General features: G+C 44.5%; 1 long non-coding RNA gene across 1 annotated transcript in view; it reads left to right on the forward strand.

Moving 5' to 3' along the window:
• Positions 1–3844: 3844 nt before the first annotated feature.
• The window catches only part of LOC146772420 (uncharacterized), a 74864-nt gene continuing 59930 nt past the window's right edge, over positions 3845–18778 (forward strand). Inside the window, exon 1 of the long non-coding RNA XR_014972349.1 lies at positions 3845–3938. This is a non-coding gene — a long non-coding RNA (uncharacterized LOC146772420). The remainder of the gene's footprint in view (positions 3939–18778) is intronic.

The following is an 18778-nucleotide window of genomic DNA, read 5'->3' on the forward strand; positions in this document are numbered from 1 at the left end:
TCTGCACGCGCCTCGGATGGCTGAACATACATCTAACTTTGACTCGATAAGTGGCCGAGGCAGAATGCAACCTACTGTGCTATTTTGGGGGGGGGTTCTAGGAAAATCTGTAGCTGCAGCACCTCATACCACCTTAAAAAGATTATGGACAGAAAGTCTTAGACACAACTTGCTTTTTTCGGATCAAGGGACGTGTAACCCGTAAAATTAGGCCCAGGTGAAATATCTGTTACGCTGGCGTAATTTTTCAAAATTTGCGTCACTCTTTTTACATAAAATTCCCGAAATGACATAATGCCATGTGGAAAAACTTTAGCACAGGCGCTCAGGAACTATTAAAATGACCAGAACGTGAGTAGCTGTTTTTTGGGGCGCTTTGTATGTTTTTTGGGGGGCGTGAGGATGCATTTTGAGCTAAGAGATGGCGCTAAATGCCAGAATTTTTACGGAATTTTGCAAAAGCAAATTACAGAAATTTTGCACGTCCCTACTTAAATTGTGGTTGGCCTGACTAGCCCAGTACTGTCTTCAAATAGTGCATTGTATGGAATGCATTCTTATGGGAGAGAATGTGACACACAAAGCAGAAAGCAGGAAGGCACTCATTTTGGTAGACATACAAATATAAACAAATCAGTACAAACAGGAACTGTGGGGATTGTTAAAAATCATTTACTTTCTAACAATTGACAAAAGTGTAACAAAATAAACACTTATTTAAAAAAATTGTAATGTAGTAGACAGCCACAGCGCTTTGAGGCTGGTCTGATGGTAAATGTGTGTGCGGTATATCCCCACTGTATCGCATGCATTATATCACATGACAATGATATTGCATGCACTCCATCTACCTAACCCTTACTTTGCAGTGTCATAGTGTCAGGCCACTTCTAGGCACTTAGATCTATTAATTTACTACAGTTTAAGCATGGACAATTTAAGTATGGGTGGCAGATCCCTTACATAGCAGCAGTGTGTATGTGTGTTTCCAGATTGTGAAATAAACCCTGATGGGCAGGACTTATTTTAACATGCCATTGCCACGTTTTTATTTTTTTGTATGCCCAGGCGGCTCACTCTTCTCATCGTTAGATATATTTCTGCTCATTTTGAGATGCGTCAGAAGGCTAAGACAAAACTGTACAAGGCAGATCAAACTAGAAATGGACCTATGGTATGCCAGGGCATGTTTTCTTTTTGCACATTTCTTCATGTCGGAAGCAGAATTCGCTCAATTAGAGCTGTCATACATTATTTTCTTATCACATTCCACCTCACCGGTAATGCCAGTCTATATTGGCTTATTACTAAGGATGGACACTTTTCTGAGATATAAAGTACTATATTATGTATAGACGAGTGATTAGAAAACCAAACTGCTGTTATTGTCACCTTGCTTTGCATTGATTACTTCCTCAGCAATGTAAGCGCTACATAAAGGGCATAGTATAATTTTAGGGGACATATTTAAAACTGCTGTGGAGTGTCACTCCCTCTAGTTTGCTTTCATAATATATTTCATTCATTATATTACCAAAAACATTAATGCCGGGCAGCCAGAAACATTAATCCTCTAAGAGACGGTCGTTTGCATGTCAAGTAGCTAATTTCTCTGTTTCTTTCTCCCTTTTCCTTATCCTCTTGTTCCTCCCTTCCTTATTGGCCTCCGTAACCCCCCTTACTTCTTTCCTTACTTCCTTCCTTACCTTCCTTCGTTCCTAACCCTCCCTCCTATTCCCACTTTTCATTACTTCAACCCTCTCTTCCCACTTCCTCGATTCCTCCTTCCCTCAAACCCTTCCTTCCTATTTACTTCCACAGTCCCTTCTGCCTAGAATTATTTCTGCCTCTCTATCTTTCTTCATTACCTCTTTCCTCCTTCTTCCCCATCTTAATCCCTCTCTTCTCTCCTTAATCGCATACCTAACCTTATTTCCTCAACCCTTATTTCAACTTCACTTATTCCAGTCACTCATATCTTGCCATTCCGCCTTTCACAAAGTCCTTTCTTTTTTCTTCTTGCTTTCTCTCCTGTCCTTTTTTCCTCTCTCTCCCTCACTCAGTCCTCCCTTCCCTCACTCAATTCCTCTCTCACATCCTCTCAGCTTTCCTCCCTCTTTCCCTTACTTCTCTTAATTCCTTCCTCCTTTCTTCCCTTCCTTCCCTTATTTCTCTATCACATTGTTCTTTCACTCAACGTCACACAGTTCCACACCACACAATTCAACTCCACTCATTTACATTCCACACTACATAATTCAGCAATAAACCGCATAATTCAACTCAACACAATTTCATAACACCACATACATCCAATTCAAACCACCTAATTCCACATCATGCTACAAAATTCAACAGTACACCACATAATTACACTCCACTACATTCTATTCCACACCCCAAAATACCATTCCACATAATAACATGCCATCACACCCACTCCACATAATTTCAATATGCTCAATACCACATAATTACTATCCATATTTTTCAACTATATACCATGCCACATAATTCCACTACATAAATCCACTCCACACCACAAAATTCCACGCCACACAATTCCAAAAGTAAGAATTCCAATCCAACTCACATAATCCCACTACACACCCTCTACAGCACATGGGTAAAAGGCATTATCATTTACAATGCCAATAGCTCAAACTCAAGTAGATGCAAGAACGATTGCATTCTTTTATGGATCACAAAAGTAAAAAAAGGCGCCTGCGTCATTTCATGTGGTGTTGCATGCATGTGCCGACAAAATAATGTGGCCAGTCTTGTTCATTATAACTTTACAACATGCTGCACAGCCGCCACACTGCTCTACAGCATAGCTTTAAAGAAAGGCCAAACCAAAACCTCTGGCTAACCACTTATACGGTCCCAAAAGCGAGACCTATTGGCTATGCCAATGCTTGTTTTACGTTGGGCCCTGCCTGGGGCCGGCAGAGGTTTGCACATGGACTGTTGGACTCGACAAGCAGAGCACAGACATCTTTTCAAGGCACAAAGCTAAATGCAAATTTGCAAATAACTGAAATCATGCGGCAATTGACAACCAAATTATGCGGCAAGGTTGACTAAATTATCTGGCTAGAAAAAGGAAACGGAACAGCATAATGTGGCACATTCTATGGCAGTTTTATTTTGTTAATCTGTCATTTAACATGTGTTAACACTGTCTGGGAAACTTGTAGTTCATTTGTAGCAGTAAAACACCCGTTTTTTGTTTGATAGAGTACAAAAAATAGCTCAGAACAATGGTGCAGTCAAGGCAGTGCGACGTTGAGGGTCTATAGACAGACCTCTCTCAAGGGCGTTCAACAATCACTGACACGTTTTGCCCACTTTAGGGATGGCCAATGTGACCTGCTCAGCATGATTTGGATCAACGAAGCTGGGGGGTGGAAAAATGAGCAATACTGAAAAGTGGAGATTTGGGGTCATTCTTAGTCATTTAAATGAAATTTGAAATCCTCACACATTGGACGAAAATTAAGGACAAAGCAATTAGTGGCCAATAAGGGAGACTGCGATAAGTTTCGGCACATGTAATAGGCTAATTGTTTCATAAGATTGTCGTTATTTTTAAAATAATTCAGTTCAGATAAAAATGCTGGTTTCATATTCTTCGTTGCTCGGAAGAGGCCCCGGCAGCGGGCCTCTTCCGGGCCAAGAAGGCCCGGCAGATGCTGAGGGCTGAGCCGGCTTCTGTTTGCCTTATCTGGGGATGCCAAAGTCTGCACCGCCTTGTCACTTTTCAGGCTGCTCCCACCCCAGGCCCAGCGCTGCCCTCCCCCTTGCGAAGTGGGGGTCCCACCAGAGGTTGACACCAGGCCAACACAAACTGCACCAGCTGGGACGACAGATTACTCGCCACCTCCACCAGCAGCAAGCCCTCATAAAGCGCCCGGCGGCTTTCAGATGCTGTCCACGTATGTTCATTTAGTTTCTTTATTTCAATGATTTGTATGTTTTATTATTATTATTATTTTAAGTGCACAGGCACAGCAAAGGTGTGAACATGCAAACTACGGGCAGGGCAGTAACCTGCAACGCCTCTGCACTACGCACAAACTATATAACATGGGCACACCCCTACTTCTGACCTATGACCCCCCCCCCCCCATAGTCGGGGCACATGACTTGTAGTGGAGGAGGTAGTTTGCTGGGGGGGGGGGGGGTAGGAGGTGGTGTAGAGAGGCCACAGCATGTCTGGTTGTGCAGGGTGAAGGTGTGTAGTAGGTTGAATGTGGTGTAGGGTGCAGGAGCTCTGTGAAGTAGCTGGTGGTGCAGCTGCGGTAGGGTGTAGTTTGAGGGGCTTGTGTTGGAGGCAGTTTGGTGGTGCTAGTGCAGGGTGTGGGGTGTAGGCGGTGAGGTAGGGAGTACGTGCGGTCATAGCTTCTGTGTTCCTAAAATGTCAAGTCAACTCGCGCAGTAGGATGCCATGAACTCTGGTGCCGGCACTTCAAATCAATGACCCTCGACCGGACGTGACGTCACATGAACTAAACCAAAGAACTCTACAACTTCTTTCAAAATATATCTAGACGAGTCTCAATTCTAAGGCCAGGGTAAGACCCTACCGCCATTTTATAACTAAAGGGTGTATTCCTTTCCTCCCAGGGTTTTCTTTTTGAGCTTGAAAGAAGCAAAAATCTCTCTAGTTTAAGACCTCAATGGGGGATAAGACACACGGGGCTTTAATGGAAGCCCAAGTGGTTAAAAATGTTGTCTGCCACTACCAGTGCTCGGGGTCTGTCATGGCCCACAATGGCAGACTAGTGTGATTTGTGCCGGGGTGGGTCAAAGTGTTCCCTGCAGCCTCACTTCCCTAGTCTGTCCAACACTCTTTGGGATACTTTGAGGAAGACAGCAGTAATCGAGCACCGACCTGATAATCGCCCGCACTAAATTGGCATGCTGTGTGACACGGACCGGATAAATGCTCGCGCTAAAGTGGCAGGACCTGGACTCTTTGATTTGTTTTGTCCGTTTCACGACTCTCGTGTTTTGCAACTTCCTGGACAGAGTTTGCTGCTGCCTTTTCTCACCTTGTCTATATGTCTCCTTCTTTTGAAAGGTGGTTTGAGCCTTCTCTCTGGTCTTGGTCACAAGAAGCTCCTATCCTTCCATCAATGGTCGTGGTCTAAAGTGTCCAACAGGTCGCCATCCTGCCAATTCGTATTCATTTTTGGGGACTGTGTCATATTTGTAGCATCAGACCACTTTGACCTTGAGCAAGAGAGAGTGAAAGTCAGATAAGCGAAAGAAGATAGAGTAAAGTAGGAACTAAGGGGCCTATGCATCAACAATGCCATTTGCGATTCCTTATTAGCGAAAAATAAGGAATCGCTAATAAGGAATAGCAAAAGGCTATGCATGTAGGAATCGCTATTCAAATAGCGATTCCTTAATATTCCTTATTACCGAATCGGTAATACCGAATCGGTAATAAGGAATACCTACCCATTCATTCCTATGGGCTTGGAGGCCCATAGGAATGAATGTAAAGCCAGTCTGTATTAGCGATTCGGTATTACCGAATCGCTAATAGCGGGAGCACTTTCAAGGGTGCCAGGGTGTCAAAAGGACACCCTGTTGCACCCCTGAAAATGATATGTGCACATATGTTGCACACACACATGCTCTAAGGGCATGTGTGTGTGCAACATGAAACTTTGAAAAATGCACAAAAGTGCATTTTTCAAAGTTTTTGCAAATTACCATGCAGTTCATCTTCATGGTAATTTGCTCCCCCTATTAGCGAAATCGCTAATTTTTTAACTTTGATGCATTGCATTTAAGGAATCTCACTTTGGGATTCCTTAAATGCAATCGCTATTTAAGGAATCGGTATTTAAGGAATCCCTATTTAAAGAATCGCTATTTAAGGATTCCTTAAATAGCGATTTCTGCTTTTGGGTTGATGCATTGGGATTGGGTATTTTTTCCTTAATACCGGGAGCTATTACCGAATCGGTATTTTACCGACTGGATTTTGGGTTGATGCATAAGGGTGTATGTGACTAAAGTAGACAGAGGGATAGAAAAAAATCTGCAAGAGTCTGATAAAGAGACATGATGAGTAGGGTGGGGGAAGAAAGAGGCATGAGGTGGAATCAAGACCAGGCAGCCTCAGTATTCATGAGATAAAGAGACAGGAAGTGACTGGTGGAAGAAAGAGGCATCATGAGGTGGAATCAAGAACAGGGAGCCTCAGTATTCATGAGATAATGAAACAGGAAATGAAGGGTGGAGGAAGAAAAAGGCGTGGGGTGGAATCAAGACTAGGAAGCCTCTGTATCCATGAGATAAAGAGACAGGAAGTGTAGGGGATGGAAGAAAGAGGCATGAGGTGGAACAAAGAACAGGCAGCATCGGTATTCATGAGATAAAGAGGCAGGAAGTGTAGGGTGGTGGAAAAAAAAGGCGTGGGGTGGAATCACGACTAGGAAGCCTCAGTATCCATGAGATAAAGAGACAGGAAGTGGAGGGTGGTGGAAGAAAGAGGCGTGAGGTGGAATCAAGACCAGTGAGCCTCGGTATTCATGAGATCAAGAGACAGGAAGTGTAGGGGGTGGAAGAAAGAGGCATGGGGTGGAATCACGACTAGGAAGCCTCAGTATCCATGAGATAAAGAGACAGGAAGTGTAGGGGGTGGGAGAAAGAGGCATGAGGTGGAATCAAGACCAGGCAGCCTCGGTATTCATGAGATAAAGAGGCAGGAAGTGTAGGGGTGGAAGAAAGAGGCATGAGGTGGAATCGAGACCAGGCAGCCTCGGTATTCATGAGATAAAGAGACAGGAAGTGTAGGGGGTGGAAGAAAGAGGTTTGAAATGAATCAAGACCAGGCAGCCTCAGTGTCTGGTAATCTTTGGAATGTCCGCTCTGGTGACAGGCCCTTTGGGCCTCTGCACCTATATCTTGCACATATTAAATACAGCCGCCCTCCCCTTAGATGACGCACTGCTCACCCACAGCAACCTTTTATCAAAAGGGTGCTGTGGTCAGGGTAGGTCGAAGGCAAGACCCAGCTGGGAATGAAAGCAGGCATTCACATATTTCAGAAAAGTCCATCAAAAGTTCATTCTAGCAGGTCAGTCACTCACTCCTCTCTTTGTCCCTGCAGCATGCCCTATGACCTCAAACACAGACAGCCATTTCAGGAATTGCGTAGAGACGCTCAGCCTCTCACGTACTGATGTTTGCACGTCTCAGTCCGCTTGTAGCCTGTCGCGCTTGGCAACCAGGAAGCAACGGTGCCTCTAAAGCCAGATGCAGGATGGGATGGTTGACTGTGTCAAATGTAGAGGATAGATCTCAAAAGGTCCTGGCTGTTGCAACCCCTTCATCCGCAGTTGCCCCGATTTCCTGAATGCCGTTGCCAGAGCGGTTTCCAAACTTTTGCCCTGGTAAAGCTTTGGCTGCCAAGGGTTCCAGGATGTTGGAGTTATCACTGTAAGACGAGAACTGCTTAGCAATAACTTTCTCTATGATTACAGTAGGGAGAGCACTTCTAGATCAGAAGTTGTCAGGGACTGCACGGTCCAGGATCTCTGTTTAGGTCTGGCTTGGAGACTGCTCTGGTTATCACACACGCCTCATGTAAGCAAAAAAAGATCAAAAACAAAAATCCATACATAAAGGGTCAGCCCTTTTCATCCACTGCTCTGCTCAACGTCAGTCACATTTTACTTCCACCCACCACAGCATACAACCTGGCACAATTGGTCAGCCCACTTCAGCCATTGGCTCTCTTCCACTGTGAGTGACAGCATTTTGCCTGATCACGGGTGCACATCCACTCAAAAAGGAGTGCACTTCCGTACAAGAGTTGGTGGGCCAATACTTTACTTTGCCAATGTTTTTTTCTTTCCATTCCTTATCCTTTATTTATATTTTAGTCCTCCTTGTATGTTTACATTATGTGTTTGTCTTTACAGAAATTCAACGCCTATCGTACCTTACCTTTGTGCAAACGAGAATCCTATTTTTCCACGATGTACATTAACACTAAAAAGGGTTTCTATACCTGTTCTAAGGGCACCTGCCTATTGGGATGCACCCGTACTGTTGTATTGAAATTATATGATTGTCAGTTTTTTATTTACATTTTATATTGCAGGCATACGTCCCTCATGTGTCTGTTTTTGTGTGCAGGTCTGACTTACGTTCGTAAATAGCTTTGCGCATGACTTTCACAATGTTCAAGTCTATATGTATTATTTAACAAAAAGTGCGACAGCCCTCATTGGTTAAAGATTAAAGAAATTACTTCGTAGAACAATAGCAGATGGGCAAATCATCTATTGGTGTACAATGATGCTTAAATAATCAGAAATTCCCTGTGTGATATTAAAACCTTCAGGTGTTGGCAGATTACTTTGTGTACATATTTGTGTTCTTACTACATAGATAAAATTAAATCTCAAAGTGGCTACCACCATGACTTCTTGAGCACGAGTTATGTACAAATAAGCATTTTGTTCCAAACTATATAAGTTTATTTCATGGAAGATGTATGATCCACTATCACAATCAGGAATACTTGTCCAAGTTTTTATTTTTATTTTTATAGAACTGGAAGTGGGTAGGAACAGAGTGTGATCTTGACAACATTAAGTTTCATATGATCCTGTGACGTTTTAGTGAGGGGATCTGTTGATATCGTGAACCGTGTATAATGTTTCCTAATGGCCTTATTAGGTTCACGTTACAACTTTGATGTAATTAATTTGATGCAGTCTCCACTGAGAAAGATGTTGACGTGTTTCAACCCCACAAATAAGCCCTTTCAGGAGTTCTCATCAGGATAAGGATCTTGTGTCGCTTTTATACATGAATCCTGGGAATATTTACACACAGCTTAAAGCCTGTCTTCAGAGACTGGCATATTGATTCTTTGGTATATATTTTTGGGTTTATCTATGGTTTATTATTCGCTTGTCTTTTTACCCCACTCTTCATCTGGACGGAGATTCCTGGAAATTTCTGTTCTGTGCCTCGACAGCGTTTCTGCAGTGTTTTTTTATCAGTGCACTCCATATGTTGTAGTAACACATATTACTTTCATTAACTAAACACCAGTTAAAACACATTCACTTACCAATATGGTTAGTAATAGAATGTTTACTTTAAGTATATTCTACAATTATAAACTTTTGAGGATAGTTAGCCTAATTCAGTTTGCTCAGAGGATTCTCCACCCACCAAGTATGTGGGTATACAACATCCTGTAAGGTGGCATTTACAACTGACCATATTACAGTTGTTTTCCAGAGGGTGGGAGATTTCTCTTAGAAAGTGGCTATAGGGCCCTGGGAATATCAACTTGGGAGAAAGAAATTCCGCCTTTGCCCATTATTACTGCTGGTAATTGCACATGCGTGTGTAGGAACAGTGAGAACGCCCCCAGAAGTGTCGATACGCGGTGGTGGTCTGCAAGTAGTGCATCTATTATGGCGGAGAGTATGTCCCAGCATATTAGCGACACTATCTTACTTCTTCCTGAATTTACGCCACCATTTCCATCGAGTTCCTTCATGGTGTGAACCTCAACAGACATGCCGGAAGATCGGTCACCCCAAATTTGGAACCTGTTCTACCACAATGTCCGGTAGAGCCGAATTCCCACCACAGCCGTCAATGTAGGAGGCAGAAGTGAATCCACCAGTGACCTATCGCCAATTGACCCTGCGTAGAGTGGTTATACCGCCGAAGGGGCAGTGGGAATCTTGTGTTTTATGGCAGACTCTCCATTACAGCTCTTCCCTACAGCAGGACACCTATCTTTATGTTTTTATAAATTCCACTCTCGATGCTAACTCGTATGAGTCTAGCAGGACATGCCTCTACAGTGGTTGACCGGCCTCCAGTTCCTCCTCGTCTCCGCGCCCCGAGAAGGCGACATGTTGTCGTAAGTAGCTGCCTTGCGTTGCCAGCTATGGGAACGTCTGAAAGCCTTGAGGGTCATGTCATTGTGTCAGCTGTGTTAATATTGGGTCAGTGTGAAGCAGGAATGTTGTCTGAGTCGGGGGAGAGGAGAGTCACAGAGTGTGTTGTGCTTGGACAGAAGGCGCGACATTCCTTCAGATGGCGCGTGGTGCTTGGGTCTGGCTTCTTGGCTCCCGAAGGAGCCGAGGCGTCCACAAAGCACTATTTACCGAAGTTCGCCTCGCTCATATCTTGACGTTTGTAGCATTCTTTTAAGCAACGGTTATGTGTCTGCATATTTTTTTTAATTCTTTCAATATATTTAGTCTGTGGCTGTTTTTTCAAGCAATTTAACGAAAAAATATATAAACTTGGAAACGTGAAACACTTGTTTCTAATCCTTGTGTGCATCCCCGTTAGCCACTTACAAAAGATTTCTTCTTGACCCCGCTGCAGGGTACGAGTCTTTGGACAGTGACGTGTATATTTGCCCATTTGAAAAAAACAAGGGACATTATAAAGGCTAAAAACACACACACCTCGTGCACAAACACTCGCAGACACACGCATACCTCACAAAAAGTAGACACACACCCCCCAATACTCACATGCGGACTCACACACACAGAAATACCACATATATACCTATGTGACCACATACACATTCTCATATGTGGACTCACACACACATAAACTCTACACATATGTACACATGCCCAACCCGAACACTTGCAAATTCACACACTACCTATACACTCACAAACACACACACAAGCCATGGACGCCACACAAACAATACACTGCCCATACACACATGCGAATTCCTCACCCACACACACACACTCTCGTCCATCACGCACCCTATACACACACCATATACGTACACATGCCATCACACAATCATACAAACATAAGCACACACCACATGCATACAAACGCCTACACAAATGAGAACAGTAGCCGTCATTCAACATGAACAAACTGCTCAAAGATACAACTGGATTCAACTTGAAGAAACTCCATTAAAATCTTTTTCGTCTAATACGAAGCCCCTCATGGCAGCAACTGCGTCAGGCCACTCCAGCTGTACCTGGTCGACTGGAATTTCCACCAGCTGGGGCGGAACGAAACGTGTGTTGGCTTAGTTTGCGTTTCTCCGGGGGCAGGCAGATGCTATTGAGCAAGCTCAGCTTATCTGTGTAAAATCGAATAGTATTCCATCGTATGTATTACCTTTTATTGGCAACTGTGCCCTGTAGATGAATCGGTGACGTAAACACCCTCTGGAGACAACTGGAGTGCCCACCGCCTGCAACCACCGGCACAAATTAAGCACCGACTGTGACACTCTGTAAGTGTGAATGATCGCACGTATTCCTAGCCCCATTGTAAACTGGTAGCGAGGGGGTCAACTCACTGTCCTCCACCACATTCCAATGGACCACAATATTTAATGACAACTAACAATGCAAAACTCTCGACTTTTTAATTGTCCAGCCTTGGCACAAACGTCTAGTGTAGTGGTGAGTTTTAAGAGTCAAACCGGTGTGACAGATCTGGCCCAAAGTGCAAGATGGTGATACGGAGCGCCTAGAGGGTGGAAGTGGTATCCAGGTAGGGTGACCAGATTTTCCGAATGCAAAACCGGGACGGGCATAGGCATAGAAATAGGACTAAATGTCCTATTAGGTCTCAGGGCTTCTTAAATACAAATATATATATCATAATATATATATAATGTTATAAATAAAAAAAAATTAAAAACACAAATCTATATATTTGTGTTCTTTAAAAAAAAAATATTTTCGCATTACCTCCTGTTCTGCGAAGAGCTCCTGGGTCCGGCTGGTGGTGGGCATGGCCTTGCCCTATGGCCTCTGTAGCCCTGATTCACACCTCCTTAAATCCTGCTGCGCTGCTTAAGAGGCGAAGCAGCCCACAGCAGGAGAGTTTAAAGAAGTGAACTTCTGTCCCCGTTTCTAAGAGGGCCGGTCGAAATGATAGCCTGCCCTGCACAACACTGTGATTAAGGTGCAGGTTCTCACGACCCTCCCTCAAAAACCGGGCCATTTCTTTAAATATCTCAGTCACTACCCAAAAACAGGGACATTTCTTCAATTTGGAGAAAAGTGTCGGGACACTTCTCCAAAAACCGGGACCGTCCAGGGAAATCCGGGAGGTCTGGTCACCCTATATCCAGGGGGTATGGAAGTGTATTTGGTGTGGAGACTGGGAACTGGTATTCTGAATGCACATCTACACACCACACAGCCCACGGACTCTTATAGCCCTCCACTGGGCGATTTCACTCCCTGGAACAAAGGCACATGGACTTTATTGCTTATATAAAAAAACATATTTTAACTTCAATATTTCCTTACAAATGTTTCGTACAATTGGGGGAACAAAAATGGGATGTATTAACGTGAGTGGTTGTGTAACAACTGCTTCTTTTTAGGTCTAGCTTGGCAGCACAATTCTCCCCTGATCTTATACGATTGTAAGAAAGTGGCTCTGTATATACTGCACCTAAGTAAGGTACAGGGTGTACAGAGTCCACAGTCCCCAGAGGTTTGGCAGAGTCTAAAGTTAGATATAACCTTACTCTCTAAAGTGGTAGCTTGGTCGAGCAGTAAGGCAGTATCAGAGGACAGTGTAAAGCATTTGTTGCACACACTCAGCAAATGGTCTAACACACTCAAGAACTGAACTCTAGGCCAATTGGTTTGTATATAAAAATATATAGTTGTTTTATTTTAGAACCACAAGTAGGTATCAAAATACTTTCTCAGAATGAAATGCTGTAGTTGTATACTTTCAATTAGCAATAGACTTTTGAATGCAATAGTCACAGTTGTTGCAATAGGCAACACAATTCAAACACAATTATAACATTGAGCTCAATGGGAGTTTTTAAGTAAATGCAATATCAATTACTTTGCGTATGATTTTCTTACTCGGGGCTGGATCCAGGATTCAGCCCTGGTGCATTTCCTGTAAACAGTTGAAATAAATCGTTTTTGTTACACAGGCGATTTTTAAGGAATTGTTTCAAAAATCGACAGAAGAATTTCTGGCAAAAACCAGGCAATGTTATCCTATGGAGGAAAATCAAGTTATCAGTAAGTACAGTTGTGATTACTTTTCAGGGTCAGTGCTGGGCACCAAGATCCAGCCCTGGGATCTTTCCTGGTAACAGATTGAGTAATTTTGTTTTCGTTGATTGGGTGAGTTTTAGTGAATATTTAAAAGTTTCAAAACTCGACACTTGGAAGAATTTCCCAAGTGAAACCAGTCAATGTTACCCTATGGAGAAAATGTAGGTTATCGGCTTTCAGGTAAGTACTCGACTGGCAGAGTTAAGGTTCTGTGCATAGACTCAGGGGTCTCCCAGGGTCAGGTATGTACAGTTGTTAATTTAGGGTGTTCTGGCTTGGCAGCTTTATCTCCCACCTTTGCGCCGAAGTGGTAAGCTAGCGTCCAGGTTATGTTACGGGGCACTCCTCCAGCACTTTTTATGCCCCGCCATTTTCAAATGTCACCAGCCGCCCCTGTCACACACTCGAGAGCTGAACTCTAGGCCAATGGTTTTGTATAAAAATATGTAGTTGTTTTATTTTATAACCAACAATAGGTATCAAAAATACTTTCTCAGATTGAGAGGCTTTAGATAAATACTTTTCAATAGGCAATAGACTTTGGATATAATAGATACAGTTGTTGCAATAGGCAACACAATTTCAAACACAATTATACATTGAGCTCAATGGGAATTTCTAGTAAAATGCAGTAGATTACTTTTTGGATTACTTTTCTTACCACAAGACTGGATCCTAGATTAAGTTTTGTAATCTAGTACTGGACTCCTAGGTTCAGTACTGGGACATCTATCTAAAACAGGTAAGTAATTCCGTTTTCACAGTTGGTGCGATTTTTGAAAGAATATTTGTAGTTTGCAAAAATCGAAATTTCACAGAAAAAAAGTCAATGGTTTCCTACGGAAGAAAATTGGGTTAGCGGTAAGTATGGTTGTAATTACTTTTCAGGGTCAGTGCTGGGCACCAAGATCCAGCACTGGGATCTCTCCTGGTAGCAGGTGAGTAATTTCGATTTTGTTACTCGGTTGATTTTAGGTGAATATTTTAAAGTTTAGAAACTCCACACTTAGAAGAATTTCCAAGTGAAACCAGTCAATGTTACCCTATGGAAGAAAAAGAGTTATCGGCTTTTGGGTAAGTACTCGACTGGCAGAGTTAAGGTTCTGGGCATAGACTCAGGGGTCTCCCAGGGTCAGGTCAGTACAGTTGTTACACCCTCAGCGGCACAGGGGCAGAGTAAGTTAGGCCCAATGTTATCCTATAGGAGGCAGGGGGCCCTTGGTTGGTTGGTTGGTGGCTGCTGGCTAGCAGGCCACGCGGCTGTGGGAGCTGGGCTCCCGGTCACTTGCTCAGGGCAAATGGGGAAGTAGAGTAGAGTAGAGATTGCACTGCCAGGGGCACTCGGGCGGCTGGGTGCAGGGTGCTTTTGAGCCGCCTGGCGCTCAATGGATTGCAATGGAGAAGCTCAAAAACGAACAAAGGCTGCAAGCTCTGGGACGAAGATTCTTCAGGTGTGATTACCACTTCGAGGGGTAAGTTGAGTAGTTGGAGGATAGGTAGGCACCCAGGAGATGAGCACAGGGGGCCGCAGGGCGCCGGGTGCAGGGGTGCCTTTTGGTGTTGGGAAATCTTACCCTCGGCTGGTCGTGGTTGGAGGGGTCCCTGGTTTTGAGGCTGCAGGCATCGTCAGGTTGCGTCGAGGTGGGTCCTTGGGTGCTGTATTCAGGGTCACAGTCGCCGGGGGGACTTCCTCGGGGTCTTTGTCCACTCCAGCACAGGCCAGGTTTGGCAGGTGCAGAGTGTGCAGGGTTTGCGGTTCCTGGCTGATGCCCGGGGTCAGTTACTTGCTTTGAGCAGTACCACTGCTCGTGGGAGTCCCAGATGCTTAGAGTCACAAGGTAGCCAGGTCCTCCGGGGTTTGTGAGGTTGCTGGCCACGGGAAATGTCGGGATTTAGCAGGAGCAGGTTCGAGGGTCGACAGGCCGGTAGGGCTGGGACCAAAGCAGTTGGTGTCTTCCTCTTGTTAGCAGCTGCATGGCAGTTCTTCTTGTTTCTTGATCTTCTCTGCCGTTTCAGAATCTGGATCTAAGGAAGGAAGGTTCAGGATGCCCCTAAATACTACATTTAAGGGTGTTACAGGTAGGTAAAGGGCAGGGACCACTGGGTCCCTGCCCTGGGGTGAGTACACCCCCTATCCTGCCACTCTCCTGTGGGAGGGGGGCAGTGGCCTAGTCCTGATTGGGCAGGGCTCCACATCTTCAAGATGGTGAGAACCCGGAGATGTGCTTCACCTCACCTCCCCCACCTCAGGGGTGGGGTTGGCAGAGGCTGGCACACCCCCTGTCCTTCCTTGGGGTTTCCGGCCAGTCTTCCCGCCAGAGTGGGGGTTTAGAACCGGTAGGGGCCAGTTGCTGAGTACAGCAAGTGGCCTGGAGAAGCTCACAAAGGTGGCATGCCTTTGAAGCTTCCCCTGCCCATCCTGGGGGAGGAGACCTAGCACCTCGCCCAGGATGTGCATTGTTGCAGGCCCAGGAGAGCGGATGGCTCTCTACCCAGGGGTCCAGCAACATGTCTCCTGTGTGGCAACCTAGGCTGCCCCTCAGACAAGACGTGGATTGTAGGTTAGGTTCAGGGGGCATCTCTAAGACGCCCTTTGTCATGCATTGTACATTAAATCCTGCACTGGCATCAGTGCAGGTTTAATGTGCTGAGAAGTTTGATACCAAACTTCTCAGTCTTCAGTGGAGCCATCATGGTGCTGTGGAGTTCGTGTTGACGATCTCCCAGCACCATATACTCTTAAATGGCAGCACGGCACTTACAGTGCCCAGGAATGGACCTGGGTACTGTAGTGGCACAGAGCTCATGCTCCTGTACCCACACCACTGGCATAGGGCATCCAGCTAGAGGGGTGGCTGATGTAAGCCAGGGCAGTGTGTGTGGTGGGCATGGTACACAGGGATGTGTGCCATGTCGACACTCTGTTTTGTTCTGTACCCAGACACTCAGCCTGCAAGGGCAATGTGTTTGTGTCAGGTTACAGGGCCTCTAAGGGTGGCACAATAAGTGCTGCAGCCCTTAGGGGCCTTCCCTGGTCACAAGGCCCTGGGTACCTAGTTTACCATTTACCAGGGGCTGACATGTGGCCAGGGTTTGCCAATTTGTGTTTAGGTTTCAGCACAGTTTTTAGGGAAGGAACATGGGCCCTGGGCACCTGATTGGCAGGAGCCCAGGGCACACTCATTCAAAGTACATTCAGTAATTCAGCAAAATGTGGGGGCATACCATGCAAGAAAGATGGCACTTTCTCACAGACGTGGTAACAATTGGAAAGTGTTTTATTTCTATATTGTTGATAAAAGCACTTTTAAATGTAGTTTGCCTTGTTTAAGGACGGCCACACAGCGCTTCTAGGGAAGGAAGATTTTTATTCGGTTACACACATAGAGCTGTAAACGGTTAAAAATATTGAAGTCATGGGCTCTTTTCAGGTGACGTGGCATTTTCATAATATAAAATCATTTTCTTTCTGCATGGCTTTGTGTATTGCAAACAAAACAAGAAGAGCGAGCAAAAAAAAAAGGAGACGGAGAGGGCAGAGCGAGCGAGTGAGTGGCAGGGACGCCAGAGTGAATGAGGGACACACTCGTGCTTGTGGCACCATCCGCCATGCGGGAGCAAGCCACAGCCAATTAGAATGCGTGCCGCTGCTCGCTCCCGCAAGGTGGATGCCGCCACAAGCACGAGTGTGTGCATGAAAATGAGCAGAGCGATGGCTAAAGGCAATCCTATGCAGCGCATGAGCGCTGCGTAGGCGAGACCTTAAAAGAGCACAGTTTCTTGATGAAGTCTGTGTGTTTTTAAGTAAAATCTTCTTGGCAGCTCACACTGAACTGTTAGATATGCAACAGATGGATATTTCCCTTTTACAAGGTAAAAAAAATAAAAAGAGATAGGCAAGCGGATGGAAACTAACTGGGGCTTTAACAATTTTTCAGTGTGTGACTACAGGATGCCCCTCGTCAACAGACCATGATGCGAGTAGCTACAAAAGTGTGGGTACTTGCACGAGATCCCATTGTACTGAAGCATGTCTTTATATGTCCCATGTGTGTCTTGTCGCGTGTGTGCTTGCTTTATTTACTTGCACATGTGCCACAATGTTGATTATTTAAAAAAAATATTCATATGTGCATTTGTGTTATGTTTTTCAGCCGCTAGAATGATTTGGTTTTAACAGACCAAATGTTAAGACAGATGGGGAAACCAAGCAGAATATACCCCATTGATTTGTTGCCTGATATGTCATAGACAGTCACATTTATTATGTTTGTGTCTCTTAACATTCTAGATGTCTAACTCAGATGTCTGTGTCTCAGAGAGATAGACCCTCTCTGTTTGACTTTACATTTATAGTGTAATCACGTTATCCTGACCCTCACTTATTGATGGGTAGGAGAAAAAGCTTATAACCCTGACAAATGCCCTAGACCAATTAGGCTATTAGGAAGGGGCGAAACATGTTGGTGAAAAATGTGGGGTTGTAAGGATGATAATATCCAGAGCCATGCCCCTACATTACCTTACGGTAATCAATTTTTATTCATACACAAGGTACCACATGAATAAAAGGATATTTGGTGGTATACCTTAAGGTATTTTTAGTTAGTAACTGCACCACTGTTATCCAGAGTAGAAAAAAAAATCTAAGAACTCCCTCTTGATAGTCCAACCCGAAGTTGAGTCCGCCCTGGTGGTATCATCCTACCAGGGAGGGACGAGGTGGCCTATGAGGAAGCATGTCACATACGTGAGCCCACCTTGTCCAATTCTTGGAATTATCTTCCTCGATATGAAACCACAAAACATTACATGGATCTGTGTATAATAAAACATTGGACTCGCTTACCCATACCTGGGATACTTCCTCTCCTAAGATTTTGGAGATTTAGCCACCACACCTACATTTTGTGTTTTATATGATACCAAGCATGCCCAGGTTCGGCACAGCCAATATATAGTTAGCCATCATGTAATGACGCATGGCCACTATATGTATCGTAATGGCTAACGTACTTACAACACCTGGAGAATTGACTACGGGGTTTGTAGGGGGTGTCCTGCTCATGCAGGGCCCCCCTCACACTTATAAACAAGCATCCTGCCTTCAGGATTGTAAGGCCTACCTTAGGATTGACTAATAGGTTTTAAGTGTATTGAGCTCAGATATAAGAAAGCTATATCTGTTGTAAGTTGTGCAAGTTCTAGTTTACACAGTCCATGGGAGACCCCTGGTGTACCTATGCCCTGGGTACCTTAGTACCATATGTTGGGGACTTACATGGGTACACCAGAAGCCAATCGCGGAGGTATTAAAGTACTCACCATGACAAATTTAGGAAGAAAGCACAGTGTCGGAGATCCTGATTAGCAGGATCCCAGCCAGACTAGTAAAAAAAAAAAAACATACTGACACCAGCAAAAAGTTGGGTTAACCATGAAAGCAGATCCTACTTGCCTACATTTACTATGAAATGTTATGATGAAGGCAGTAGGCCTGATGTGTTGTGAAAAGCACATGTTAACATCGATCCATTTAAGGCTAGATTGTTACTGCTCTCTATGAAAACCTGCAGAGAAGGATTTTGTTACATGGAACCTCGTGGATTACTGTAGTAGGCAAGAGTCTCGATGTTGGTTACTCACTGTGGCAAAACGTGACTTTGATAGGCCTCTTAGGG

This window comes from Triturus cristatus, chromosome 12 (assembly GCF_964204655.1).
Source record: "Triturus cristatus chromosome 12, aTriCri1.1, whole genome shotgun sequence".
NCBI lineage: Eukaryota > Metazoa > Chordata > Amphibia > Caudata > Salamandridae > Triturus > Triturus cristatus.